This window comes from Cupressus sempervirens, chromosome 11 (assembly GCF_028749045.1).
Source record: "Cupressus sempervirens isolate cs-2001-9-10 chromosome 11, ASM2874904v1, whole genome shotgun sequence".
Classification (NCBI taxonomy): Eukaryota; Viridiplantae; Streptophyta; class Pinopsida; order Cupressales; family Cupressaceae; genus Cupressus; species Cupressus sempervirens.
In genome coordinates this window covers 619939739-619953145 of record NC_143128.1, presented here as the reverse complement: position 1 = coordinate 619953145, position 13407 = coordinate 619939739, and positions in this window count along the sequence as shown.

The window sequence follows — 13407 nt, the reverse complement described above, 5'->3', positions numbered from 1 at the left end:
CGGTGTAGTCCCTTAAAACAATTGCTATGACTGCATCATTTACATCTCATCCCCCATCTCTCTATTATCAAGAAATTGTAAGAGGTCTTTTTAAATATTATATCCCTCAACATTTGCATGACTGTCATAGAGTTTGGTCTAGATCAATGGTGGGGTTCACTAATTTTTGTTTCGAATCTAGGTTATCTTCTATGCCCAACATTCCATTTTCTTTTCTCCAAATTTTTGCACAAGTATCCAAACCAAAGCACCACTTTGAAAGAAATAACCAATATAAGTTTCTTATATTATTTCATTTATATTACATTTTTTCTTGATTCTTAGGCTATTGACTTCTTCTTTTTTAAGAATAAACACTTTGACTTGGAGCTATGAACCAGTGAGGCCACAAACGGGGGACCTCATCCCCATTAGATTTGAACCTTGATGGCAAGGATAATAACTCAACAACTTGACCATCACAACATGCCACTATTGGCATGCTCAGGTTGTTGACTTGACTGCAAGCAATGGCTCAAATTATTTGGGCCTCTCTCTTGATGTAAAGAAAGACATGTTATCAGCCTTACAAGAGGCTTCATCAAAGATTTTTTCTCAAATAGAAACTTCATTGCTCATAGTGCATCCAAGTTGTCTATTCTTTGGATGGTGGACTCATTGAAAGGCAGGTAATCAAAGGAGCAGACAATATTTTTCATGTCAGCACTACTCTTTCTTCCAATGGAGATCGACAAAAAATGAGTCGAGAGCTTCTCTATGTTATCTTCTTTAGGCATGCAAATGTCCCAATCGAACACTCACTTCCACCAAGGAGTATGTTATTTCTTTGTCATAGACACCAATCTACTATTTCATGATGATTTTGAGATTTCATAAGCATTTTAGCAACCTAGTAAAAAATTTTGTCAGATTATAAGAGATGGAGAACTACTTGCTAGATCAAATATGTGGATGTGTTCCACTATTGAGTTGTAAATAATTCTTCATTAGTAAGCATGTAGTTGAGAATGGGACTGAAGAGCTATGATAGTAGAAGATATTAAGCAAGAAGATGTTAGGACAAAAGTTCATTTGCTAAATCGAAAGATATAAGAGGTTCAGATCTAGATCATGAATCAAGATACAAAGATATAGATATTTTGTTAGACAATTGACAAAATTGAAATAGGATTGAAGAGCTATGATAGTAGAAGATATTAAGTAGGAAGATGTAAAATTTGCATCTATGGTACTTGGCTACAAAGTTTACAAGAGCAACAAGATAAATTCTATTTCTACTACCACTATATAGTGCCTTAGGATGTTGAAGGAGAATGCACAAATAAATGTTTTTGAAATCTTGAGAGAGCATTTGATGGAGAATTTGAAGAAGATTAAGAAGGATATTTGTCAAAACACACTACTCATGAAACATGGGTCAATGAAACTGAATCAAAAAACTACATTATCATGATATTTGTTGTACCTAAATGTTTGCAAAAATTGGTGTTACTCCTCTATCACAACATCCTTTTTGCTAAAATTTTATCATCTCCAAGACTATTATAGAAGTTCACCTTTTAACTTCATTATAAAAATTGTATTACTTACACAAACACTAATCTAGCTAATTTTTATCTCACTGTTCCAACTTGTGTTTATTTAATTCTATAAATGATGTCTAATTTTGTCAAGTGGTTCATTTTAACTCAAACAGGAGTTGTGCCTTGTATAATTTCAATAGCTTGTCGCTAAGATAGTATTAAAGCATTACTCTTACCAAACATTTTATAACAACACTAGTCCACCCATATTTGGGGATATTGTATGCAAGGCTTCCTAATAATATAGCATCATATCCTTTCTCACTATGATTCTCCTTGTGAAGTTATAGAGTTTGCAGATTGTGTTCACCCGTTGTATCATGCTACAATGGCACATAAGGTAATGCTCTAGATAATAATAACATTTAACAATTTCTACAATATTATGCCTTAAACCTGTTAAAACCCTGAGCTCAAAAGTTGTCATTTCCTTGCCAAAATAGCTTGAGTTTCATGCAAGAGGTAGCAATAAGCATTCATCCATAAACAAAGCAACCTGTCACTTTTTCCTATGCTCCTTGGTTCAAGGAAGGCATGCATATGTGCCCACCACCTGATAGGACTAAGTTACCAAAGGCAGATTGAAGGGAGCTATTTACTACCTTGAAAATAAAATTTGATTAGAGCCAAAGCCACAAATTTTATAAAAGAATTATTTATATCAATTTAATTATTTTTAGTTCAAATAATAATTTTTAATTGTAAATATAATTTTTAATTAAGGTTACTAATTGGTATTATAATAAATTATTGATATTACATATGTATACTTATTTCATCAATTTCTTATATATGTAGACATTTGATAGAGATTTTTAAAAAATATATAAGCTAGTTTATATTGAACTTGTCCTAAATTTGAAAAGGGTGATTCCAACATTAATGTGTTATGTAATTGGCATGTACATATTTAAACTAAACAATAATTAAATATTATCAAATAGGTGAAACTTGGAAAGCAACCCATGCATTGATGATCTTATAATCCAAATGCCTATAAATTTCAATAAGTTAACCTTAAAATTGGAAGTAGGTAACAATCACAATTTTTTTTTCCTAGTGCAGTGCATACATAAATTTAAAATACTCAAGGATTACTTAGCATTAAAAATTCAACAAATGCAATATGGGTTAAATGAACAAAATCCCCAAGCAATCTTAAACGAGAAACTTGAATGCAGGCTTAAAAAATAATGATTAGCCAAGTTGAAATTTTTCTCAAAAGTATCAAATAAACAAGAGAAGGATGTTGCCCTAGCACCCACCTCACCACAAAGTGATTAAAAAAAAATCCATACATCTACTTGAGAAACCTGCAAAGCAATTGAGAGCCTACCATTAACTAGTGATCCACACAACTATTATAACAGTATCAAATCGACACAATTCAATGCAACTTTGACTTAGATATCACACACTAAATGTCACTGAATCACTAAACCTTAGCTTTTTGTCAATATTTGTACAATATATTTTGTGAACACATATCTCTTGCTCATCTTCAAATTGCAAATAGAAATCAAAACAAAGGAAAGCCACTAAACTATAGCTACAATGCATTCTCATAGTCATTTAGATTCATTTGCATCACAAAAATATTTTAGGTATATGTACGAACCAGAAAATTAAAATTAATTCCACCCTGACTCCTACCACATAATCTTGTGCTTTCTATAAATAAAAATAAAAAGGATTGATCACATCGCTCACTTTTGGAAGATATGTAAGGTTAACTGGAAGAATTGCAGTCTTTGAAGGAAGGATCCTGGTAGGATAATATCTCAACATGGTTCCTGCAAGGGTCAAAGCTCCTTTTGCACCCTCTACAAACACGAACAAGCATAGCAATATTGCATTCAAATTTTAGTACCAATGAATGTAAATTTGTCTATGCGCACAAGCAATTAAATTGAACTGCACTAAAAATAAAATGTGGGACTCACCTTCATTATGAAACTCTATAAAAGCAAACCAAAGAACTGAATTGGGGTCATCACAAATGTGGCAATCAATAACTTTTACATAAAAAAGAGAGTACCCATTTTAGTAAAACATATTTCATCCAAGCTCCATGTTTTAAGATTACTAACTAGTAAGTAAATATGTACCATAACACAAATCCTACATTTGATGACTTGACCATAACCATGTAGGTTTATTGTAATAGAAGATACCTACAAACCACTACAGGGTGTTTATGATATACAACCATTAGTAAGAATTCCCATTAACAAAAAACCTAGAACATATAATGCATAATGAATTGATTAGTACCCTTATGGTTTGAAACGTAATTAATGTTGAATTTGATTGGAAGATTAGGTGAGCCAGCTACTAGAAGACCTAGAAAAATTGGAGGATTGACTGGCTTGTACAAGGCCCCTAGCCATAGATTTTTTTGCCTAGTTTAGTTGGGTAGCTAGGTGGTCAGTTTGGTGGCCAGTAAGAAAATAATGTTTGATAAAAAACATGTTAGATTCATGCATCATATGTGAACAAATTCATATCTACATGTAGCTATAAAGCTAGTTGTTCTTCTACTGCTAACTGCCAGTTACTTTTCTTCTGATGAATATCTTGTAAGGAAATGCCTATATTCTCTTCAATTACATATTTGGGAAGGTTGTTGTTATATGAGATCTTTCTACAAGAAGTGTGTTGCATTGAACGTGAAACATCTTCATGGGTTTTACCTCTAATATTTTCATTTGTTGAATCTCCCCTAAAAATTGATACTTGAAGGGGCATCAAATGCCTAGCCTTTCCCTCAACTTCTACTTTCCTTGATTCACCCCACTGATAAAACACATCTGATTTAACACTTTCTCTACAAGTATTTGTGTTAAGGGGAATAAACCCTATATTATTTAAGGATCTAAATGCCCATGAACATTGCTTTCTAAATCATCAATAAAGGCCTTAATATCTTAGAGATTATAAATTATTAGAAATGAAAATAGTTAACCATCAAAATTTTAAACCCTAAATGTAATTGTTATTGTATTACAATATATAAGGTTCTAAAATATTCAAATTGAATAAGAATAACATGTATGTATCATGCTTCTTTATAATATGGAATTTCTATTGTAGACCCCATTAGATTTAGCCCTTTGTCATTTGCATCAAAGTGTTATCAAAGTGCTGGGTAAGGAATGGACCCCTAACCTAGCACATAATTACTCATGCCCCTTAGAATAGTAGGGCTCATGACGTTTGCTTTACTATATTTTAGCTGAGCCACCAATCGCCCATAAAATTCTAGGCCATTTGTTCTCATAAGTGATGTTTTTTGCATGTTCCAAGATTCACAACCTATAGAGGTAGAGCCACTTTATCCAGATGGAGACCTAGATGAAAATTCTCTAGCAAAGTAATAAGTAGTAATTCCACCCCCACCAAGATAGATAGGGCCATATACGGATAGGGGGGCAGCATGGGTAGATCCATATACAGATTCTCCCTTGCCAAGATAGATCAAAAACATGTATGTATCACACACAATGAACTTTCAATGAGAAAATAGAATACCCACCTCATTTTAGACTGATAGGTCAAAGAGCTCAAATTTGTGAGATGCTAAAACATATACCTAGTTTGGTAATCAAGGGTGTCCAAATAGTAATTTTTATTTCTATTCTTCAGTAATGATGATCTTTCATTGAAATTGGCCTACGAACAAGTCAATCTAGATCCTGTAAACCTATATGAAATGGTATCCTCTCTGAATCTTTCTAATGGAGCATTGGTTGCACAAGTCAAAATTAAACAATCGAAGAAGATTCATAGGTAAGACTTTAGTAACTTGTTATTATAATAATTAAATCAATGCAGGATATTGGTAAGCATGCTAAGGATTCAAGTGTAAAGATTCTGAATATCTTAGGAAAATTCACAAAGAAGAAAACAATGCAGATGAAAACCCTTACACCATGCTCCAGCTCTTCGTGTGCTCCATCAAACATTAATGAAATTGAAAATGATTTTTTATTTTAAAGTTAAGCCCAGGCTTAGATTTTTTTTTAAAAATTCCTTCTCTAATCCGACCAACCTAAAGCTTTTTAATTGACGGTCAAAAATTTTGGTAGAAAAATGAGGTCAAATATACTAGTCTATTCCTATACTCACATGATAACATTCAACTTTTAAAAACACCTAAAAGGTGCATAGCTGTGCACCTGTCTAGGTGTGTAGATGCACACCTTTTACAAGACAAAAACCTTAACAGTTTAAAAAATCTTTAAAACTTTAAAGGCTAACACTTGAAAGATGAGTAGTTCTACACTTTTATATTCCTTTGACTTATGCTTTTAATAGATATAGGGTGCACACCAAGTGCACCCCATGAGGTGCGCTAGTGTGCACTTTCATGCATTAGAGTTGTATAGGGAAAAAGGTGCACCAGGCACATGTCCTAGGTGTGCTAGGTCTGCCATTTTTTACATATAAGGGTTACAAAATAGGTTTTTAGGTGTTTTTTCCACTTAGGGTTTTTGGGTTCTATTCGTGCCAGTATTAGGGTTTGATCTAATTGATTTTTCTTTGACTTCAAACTAATGGAAATTATTTTTATGTAGATTTAATGGCTTCTTCATCATCCTCCCTTGCTACAAAAATTGTCCCAAAACCTGTGGTGTTCAAATTTCAAGGTGTTTCAACCAAGTCACACTTTCAAGATGATTATTTAGACATCTGAGACACCAAATTGGGTCATACAGAATTGAGTGCATTCCTAGAATTGTGCAACAAGCCCATCAAAATATCTTTGATGATATTTTCTCTTATCCAATCAGGACTAGTCAATGTAGCATCACACCCAGTATTGGTGCAATCCTTGAAGTTAATCGTGACACTAGCAGAGAACTATGTATCTAAAGAATGGATCATAAAGAGTATAAATGGAGAGATCATACTAGATCTCTAACCTAAGAGCATAGAGAAGGTGTTTCATCTTCCAAGAGTAGATCAATTCATCAGATTGACCTATCACCTAGCAGAGAGTTGGTGCAAGGAACATGTAGAGGAAGCTTTCGAAGTCATCTGGTCCTCATACCTCATTGAAAAGACTCGTTTAGGGTATAAATAAGGAAAAGTGGACATGAAAAGAGGTTACATGAAAGAGGATATTAGATACTTTATCATACTCTTGAGTAGAGTCATGGGGTTGCCAGCATCGGGGCACCTGAATATATGGATGGTGCATTTTATTGAGACTATCAAAATAGTGGAGATGCTAATTGATTGGGCTTCCATTCTTAGTGATACCTTGGGTGAGCAGCTGGTGGGAGTTAAGAATAACCATAAGTTTAATATGAAATCATATTTTGTATACTTGTTAGCTACAAGGGTGACAAATTATCCAGGACTCTTCAAAAATGGCAGTATGATGCAAATGCTTGGCCATATATAGTTTATCCCTAGATGATGAAGAAAAGGCTTCCATAGCATAGTAAGGAATACAGGATAGTGAATGATGTATTTATATTCACAATTATCCAATTTATTAAGGGGGATTATACAAAGAGGATGTCAGAGGAGGTAGTGACAAAGATTTTAGAAGTTGATGCCTACTACATCTAGTATTTGGTATTCACCTATTTAAGGGTAGCAGGTACCACTAAAAATCCCAAGAAGCTCCCTCGATATCCAAGTGATAGACATACTATTGGAGATCTCTCAACAACTCTTGTTTTCCTATGATAGAGTACGAAAGCAACACAAAATAACCTAGGTGTGGCCTATTACTGTAGGACCATTCAGTGTGGTTCGGAGACAAGATATTACATCTCTTGAGTCTAAGTGGGATCAATATCTTTTGGATAAATATAATTCTCTATGGCCCTATTTTGATAACATCAAGAGGGTACAATATTTGGTTGGCAAGACATTTTAGCATGAAGATGCAATTGAAGATTGTTGGATGAATATAGTAGATGACTGCAATATCTTAATAAGGGATTATTGTAGGATGACTCTCTACTTGGCAAGTAGTGCCTTGAAGCTAAAGATTCCTTTGAAGGTTATGCAACAAGATACAAAAGATTTTCTTGATCCATTGTTCAATAGGGACAAGATTGGTGATTGATCTATTATGAATGCTAAGGTTGATAAGGAAAAAAACTCAAACATCAATCACAAGGCTGGGCATGTCATCAAATTGACAAAGGATTGGATCAAAAGACCTTTCAAGTTGGATCCAATTCCTCAAGTGGTAGTCTTCCATGTTCAAGCCCACCCAACAAGAGGTCAAGGAGCTAAGGTTACAGTACCTACATTTATAGCTCAATCCCCAGTAAGGTTGGAAATAGTACACCAACTTGACAGAGAAGTTGGGTATTATAGGGCTCAGAAAGGTAAAGGAAAGAGGAAGATAACTTCTCCCAAACAAGTCAAGCCAAAAGAGGAAGCAACTCAAGCACCTCAATAGCTAGAGGCAGAAAATGTGTAAGGGTTCGAAAATATTGAAGCTACATAATCCTAGGATAATCATCAAGTGGCACCAAAACAAAAGCAAGAAGAAGCTAAAATAGAAGTACAATAGTTGTCTCCATGACAACAAAAGGTACAAGCCTCCCCATCCACTCCTAAGAGCAAAAAGATCAAGACTCTCGTCAAGAGGAGACAAAAGGTGATTAAGAGAGTTATTCCTTTCCTGTCAGTCCTTGAAGTTATCCTAGAAGGAAAGGAAGAAGAGGATGATGAGGATGAAGAGGATAACATTCCTTTGAACCAAATAACTTGTCTTGCAAGAGCCATAGAGTTGTAACGGGGTAAAAGCTCCATAATTACACTGCCATCCATTCTTGAGTAGTCTATTTAGTCCACTACATTAGAAGATGAACTGCAACAATGGATTGATGAGAAAGATATTGAGGGGACTGGTGTCTTCAGGATTTTAGATTTTTATTTTATGTTGGTCAGCACCAAATTGGTGGGAGACAAAATAAGAGACACTCCAACTAATCAACCTCAATAGGAGGATTGGAGTTAGTTTCTACTTGAGCCACAAGGGCCTAAAGGAGCTCCACTATGACCATTTAAGTTATATTTTGTGTAGATAAAGAATCAACCACTCCTCTCCCTCCAAACAATTAAGAAGAATAGGTTCAAACAGAACTAGAGGAAGAGCCACAATAGATATCCACCAATGAAGTGTCAAGGAAGGAAAAATAAGTGAGTATCCTCAGCAAACTTCTTAAAACATAGAGGTGAGAACTATGGACTCCATGGATACAAAGACTCTCAATGTGGATATCTCACAAAAGGAGAAGACTCCAAAGAGGAGTGATAGGTGGAAGATCGTAGCAGAGAGAACTCCTTTTTCTTCAAAAGGAAAATCCCCAATAGAACATGTTCCAAGATGGTTGAGGAAAGAAGTGATTAGAAATAAAGGACAAGAATTCACTACTAAGGAAGAGGATAGGATGGAATTGATTGAAGTTCTAAGGAAACCTGAGTCACCACCAAAGGATGCATGAGCATTAGCTTTAATTATGAGTGATCAAAACCAGGACTTATTTGCTCATGTTGCTATCCATCCTTTGCATGCAGATGTTGAAGAATTGACTCCAAGAGATTATCAGATTAAGGAGGTCATGCTTGGGAAACCTATGCTAGACATGACTAAGTTGATGGTGACAATATGAATTAACGAAGTGTTTAGGCACTTAGAATGGGATGGGGTAGAATTGATAACACTCTAGAGATAGAATGAGATCTTAAAAGGATATCTAAATGAAGTTGTTGGTCCTTTAGATCCTACAAATCCTAAGTAAACTTTGAATGCAACACTAGAGAGAAAGGATAAGGGGATAGTATAGCTAGACCCATTTTTGAAAGCTTATCAACAATGGAAAGAAAGTTTTGAAGAGAAATTTGTACATATTATAAAGGGAAATCTTAAGTTGCTACACCATATGTAGGATAATGCGGATAGGCTAATGGCTATTTTCAATCAAGATTTTGGTTTGATGGATGAAGTACATACCTGGGGTAAGGACTTACAAGGACTACTGTCAATTAAAGGCCAAAGGTATTTGATGTTAATGGACATATATACAATGGAGGAGTTAGAGAAGATTGATGATTGGATAAGGAATATTGTAGATGGAAATAAAGTAATGGAAATATTACATGCGAAGATTCATAAGCTTAAGGATCAAATCCAAGAGCAAATTTTGGAGGTAGAGAAACATTATAGTAATGCATGTTTAGATATTTTTGAAGATGATTCAAGGAAAAATTTGATAGTTGTAGAGGTAGTAGTTGAAAATTTTTGGAATAATTTTGAAGAAGCTTCTAAGGATGGTGACATTAGGCAAGCATTCAGGATGGAAGAAGCATTATTAGACTTGGATGTGAAATTAAGAGATTTTGCATGGACTCACATTGAGGTGGGCAACTAAAGGAAGAAAGTGAAGGATAAATATGAAGCCTTAGATTTGCTAGATGTATCTCAAGTCACTGAGATTATTGAGAAATTTATGGGAAAATACCCAAACATAGCTCTGGTGTAAAGGGGAACAAAACCCAGAAGCAAGAATTTCAATTGTGACACTTGGTGAAATTTTGCATTTTTTGAACCTACTTTTGAGGTGCATAGGTGTGCAGGTGTGCTTTTTCAAAGGTGTGCCATAATTTTTGAAGAATTTAGAGGTGCACCGATAGTTAATTGTCAGTTCTAAATTTAGTGCTTCCCATGCATCAGAAAAGCATTCTGATGGTAGTTTAACTCCTACGGATGCCCAGTGAATGTGGAGCTTCTATTTTTTGCACTTCCAAATACTCTTACATCATCTAATGGCTTTCTTCTTCTTATTTTATCATTCTTTCTTTATTTTAAGACATGTAAAGGCTTATGCATCCATTTAATGATATAAATATGGATGAAGTCCTACTTAGCACCAGTTATAGAGTTAGTTTGTACATAAATAGATTTGTTTTATTAGTTTAGAAGCATATGTATGCATAAAGATATCTCTTACTCTTGACACAAATTGAGCAGAAGATTTCTTATAAATTTAGGAATGTAATATGTATTCAAGGCCACCATTATTTTGATGCAATAATATATGTTGTTGGTGCTTGCATTTGGAGTGTATTGATTCTTGCCTAAATGTGTTATATTTTGTGAATGTATGTTCATGGAATGCAATTGAGCCAATATTTTTATTGTGTTATTCTAGTCATGTGATCTTTTAATTCTAGTTTTTCCTATGGGTCTACAAATTCCATTGACATACTTAGTTTGAGAAGAGATTATCATATTGTTCATACATAGCTTTTTGTCTTGCATGAGTGCACTTTCTGTAGCTTTGCAATTTTATGAAAAGTGAAACATCTTATGGTTACTAAATTCCCATTGATGATTGCATCAGTGGGATTAAGCAAGTGCCACTCTTATTTTCATTGGTTACCCACTAATCTTTTCAAAGGCTTAACTCACAGATGCGTAGTTTTTGTGGCTTATGTCCGTTAGGATTTTACTTTTCATGTTATTTGCTAAAATTTCTTGTTACCCTATCTTCATTATTTTCTTTACTAACCCCTTGGTTAAATTAGGAATTCATATAGTTGCATTGTTAGATTGCATTCATTAAAAAACATAAGAATACAAAAATATATTTCTTTTTTGTGTGGTTTTTCTTTTGAGATAGCAAGCATATTCAAAATCTTATCCAAATTTTTTAGAACTAGAAAAGGCCTCCTCGTGAACATTCACATTTATCTTCAACTTAGCAGATTCTAGTAGGTCACAAGATCACCCGTAACCTTGGAGTTGATCCCAGATTAACTTTCCAAGAGAGGATTTTAAAATGATTCCTAGCATTAAGAATTGTGCAAAATGATAGCTCAACAAGGATTAAATACAAATTTTGAAGGTGATAAAATTGCATATGCAGATGCATCACTTGCATGCTAGGCATGAAGTGCATTCCCCAACTTATAACAAATGGTTGTATATAAAGGCTCCATACACTAGCCCCACAATGGAATCCAAGGATGTAACCATGCAAGATGATGTGGTTGGACAAGGTAAAGAGTGCTGCAATGTTCTTTAAAAAATTTAAGGTCTCAACTTTTTAAAATTTAACCCCTTTATTTGTTATTGCAAAGGACTTTCTTTTACAAAGAACAATGAATGCATATCCATAGGTGAGAAGAAATATTGATGATGACATGGATATGCCTCTATAATAATATAGGGAAGGACAAAAAAAGAAAAATAGAAAAAAGAAATGATTCATGTGAACTAATGTAACTTATTTGATAATGACTGATGTTTATGTCTATATGTTTTATTTATGTTCTATTAAATGTTCATGTGAATATTCTAATGAATCTTATGTTTTACTATTTGTTGGTCTGACTTTTTCTGTAGTAAAAAATTTTTCAGTTAAACCATAGAAAAGTCAGATGTTCTATATCTAAGTGAAGCATAGGGTTTTGGATAAACCATCTATAAGAAATAATCGCCATATAAACCCTATATTCATCCCTATTCATAAATTTTCGGGCGCGAAATTTTGAAATTTCAAAAGAGGCGAATATGCTTTCATATTCCTTTTCCTTTCTCCTAGGTTACCTTTCTTCCGATTTGTCCCAACCGTCGGATCCGATTAGATCTACCGCTGGCGTTACCTCACTATTGAGAGTTGCATGCTCATTAAGTATAGCGAGATAGCGAGTATTGATTTTTTTAAGCGGTGGGACCATAAAGTGAAGATGCGGCGATCAGAGATTTGCTTATTAAATGTTTTATTGTGCAGGTACACTTTGCAATTCGCCATCCAAAAAAGGGAGAGGGACCTACTAGAATATCTGACATTAGAGCCGGAATGTTGATTTTTTCAGAAGTTCTGCCACCTCGCTATCGGAAAATTCAAGCACTTCACCGTTAGCGAAGTAGCGAGGCCACATGAAAATCTAAAAATGATGACATTGCATCTTGCTTGTATCATAATTACACCAGGTGGCATGACTAGTCATAAATACCGTTGTCAGAATCAGTTTTAATTAACAAAAGTAATTACTGGGTAACCCTTGCATTTTCTGGCACGGAATCCTTTTAAGTGCCGGAGCTCGCTACCTCGCTATCGGAAAATATAGGTGCTTCACCGTTAGCGAGTTAGTGAGGCCTCATAAAATGGCAAAAGATCGGCAAGATCTGTGATGACGTGTAATGACAGATGACTGTGATAAATTTTGACATGTGCCAGCTATGCAGAGATCTGATTCTCATTAATACCTATCTGACTAAATGTACAAGAAATCTTGAACGTCAGCTTGAAATGGATCAACGGAGCTCGCTACCTCGCTATGAAGAGTTGCGAGGAAGATAATTACAGCGACATAGCGAGTTGGGCTCGCCGCCTTCTTTCTTAAGAAGTCCTGTAGCGTATCTTTCGATCATTTCTTGATCCGATCAACGATTGTCGCTGCCTCGCCATGGCAAGGTGCTTGTTCTTTATGCATAACGAAGTAGTGACATGCTGACACGTGTTCTCCATCGTTAGTGGGTCTAAATGTAAGCGCCTTCAAAATAAAGAATTATGTACATGGCAAGTTCTCATTGGGTAAAATAACTGACATGGAAAATATAACTCCTAGTTGTTCTCTTTGTACCGCATGATCGTAGGATCTTTGAAGATCAATGGCGCAGTTTTAAATGAAAAATGTAGTGCCACTCTCTGTATTAATTAGACAAGAAAGCTTCGTCCGTGAGGAAAAACAAAGTATAATACAGAGAGATTGCATCAGTTTCATTTTAGGCGAGAAAAGATTTGAAGCCATTCTTGTGCAGAAGCCATTACTGAAAGAAAAG